Source organism: Centruroides sculpturatus, unplaced genomic scaffold (assembly GCF_000671375.1).
Source record: "Centruroides sculpturatus isolate CEXI.00-Female unplaced genomic scaffold, Cexi_2.0 scaffold688, whole genome shotgun sequence".
Classification (NCBI taxonomy): Eukaryota; Metazoa; Arthropoda; class Arachnida; order Scorpiones; family Buthidae; genus Centruroides; species Centruroides sculpturatus.
This window is the reverse complement of record NW_019385125.1, coordinates 290,020-292,006: the sequence shown is the minus strand read 5'-3', so window position 1 is coordinate 292,006 and position 1,987 is coordinate 290,020. Positions and strand designations below refer to the sequence as shown.

The 1,987-nt window shown below is 37.7% G+C and overlaps 1 protein-coding gene across 2 annotated transcripts in view; it reads right to left on the bottom strand.

Moving 5' to 3' along the window:
• Positions 1-1,987, bottom strand: part of LOC111635134 (monocarboxylate transporter 2-like) — a 35,050-nt gene that overhangs the window by 17,184 nt on the left and 15,879 nt on the right. The window lies entirely within an intron of this gene.

Here is a 1,987-nt window from a genome sequence, read left to right as displayed (position 1 = left end):
GTCAAATACAACTTTCAAATGAACTGTATGGAATTTTATGACTTTAAAGCGTGAAACGGCGCTATAAAAAAAATTAATTCTACTGAAAAGTATCAAAATTAATATTATTTAAATTTTTACAATGTGTGTATGTGTAATAATTCAGATTGTTTAAAATTTTAATGTATGCATTGTTGTATGCTACTATTTTCTTAATAAATGTTATAAACTTATGGATTTTATAAGGTATTTTTTGATTTTCTTCGATATGTCCTTTATTTTCCCCCAAAAAATATGATCACTGTACCTATTGGATATTGGAGGTGTATATGATACGAATGAATCGTACAAGCAAAATAAAAATAAAAACAAGGTCGACAGGTTGCGCACGATATCCCCGGACGGCGAATCGGATGTAACACCACTATTCCGTGATCAATTCAATCGGTCCGAATCGTAGGTGGACGAAAATATGAAATAAAATGGTTCAAATTCTTACAAGACATTATTATTATTATTTATTGTCAAATTTTACCGCCCCCTAAAACGTAATTTTGCCGCCTCCTAAAAAGTGCCGCCTGGAGCGGACCGCCCCTACTGCCCCCTACGCTACTGCTAACGATCCCTCTATCTCCCCACTCCCTAGACCAGGCATGGCCAACATATGGCCCGTCTAATGAATTTATGCGGCCCGCGATTAATCTCTCAATATTAGCTACTCAAGTCCGAATAGCTCGATGAAAAATTCTGATGCCTATAAAAAAAAGGTCAACAACTCACTGTGCATTTAGAGTTAACCCTCCATTACAAATCTCGTAAGTACAGCGTAGTGTGTTGATAAAGCATGATAATGTGAAAAATGTATCTGTAATCTCTATCTAATTCAGTCTCTACGGGGTGACATCACAATGCGATCTCGCACCACCTCAAAATCTTCCTAGGGCGCCTCTAATTCGGCCCGTGAAAAAAGTTCTCTTTCCAATTCGGCCCGGGGGCAAAAACTGTTGGTCATCCCTGCCCTAGACCTTTAACCACTGAAATTTAATAGTATCATTGCCCTCATATACAAGCCATCATGCCAAAACTTCGTTTTTTATTCTTTACCCATCCTGAGATATAAAGAGCCCACCAGTGGCTAAGCGGTTTTCGTACCCTGAACACTGGGAGTTCGGTCGTGGGTTTGCGCCTCGCTCGGACGGGCTGGCCACGTGGAGTTTTCCGGGTTTTCTCCACATCCGTAACGCCTAAATTCCCTCAAAAAGACCTCCCGAAAGGCATCCCCTAGGCAAATCGCTGAAGTGTTGCGTTGCCATAACTCAAACAAACAAATTGAGATATTAAACGAAATAGACGCCAACACACACACGGTTTTTTGTTTTTTTGGGGGGTCGTCGTTTTTGACTTTTCTGGATTCAGGGTGTAAAAAATGGAGATTTGCATAAAAACTTAATTAAAGGGTCAAATTTGACATGCTTCCAATATTTTCCCTTGTTAAATACATAACAGCTGGAAAAGTTACACAGTAGAGCATCCATTAACCGTCACTTCGGTTAACCGACCGTTCTGGTCGGCAAATTTCAAATGTCCGCTAGTGATGTGGCACTACAATATTTGGCTATGTCTTGGATACTTTAATATTATTTTTGTTAAATTTTTGCGTGTTTTAACTGGCAAATGGTCGAGCCTGACCATTGAAGGGAGGCCAGTATTTAAACGAGACTTAATTTTCTAATTATGAGTGGTTGTTTGTTTTGTGAGCAATAAAATAATTTAAAAATAATTTTTAATGATACAATAGCGACGATTATTATTTTAAAAAAATGTTAGGCTTAACATCGATGAAAATTCAATGGGAAGTTGGTTAATAGCGATATACTAATTACATGGAATATACTAATATACTATACTAATAATGTATTTTTTTCATTCTTTTCGGTTATCCGATTTTTTCAGTTATCCGACCAACCTGAGTCCCCAATTGAGTCGGATAATCGATGCTCTACTGTAT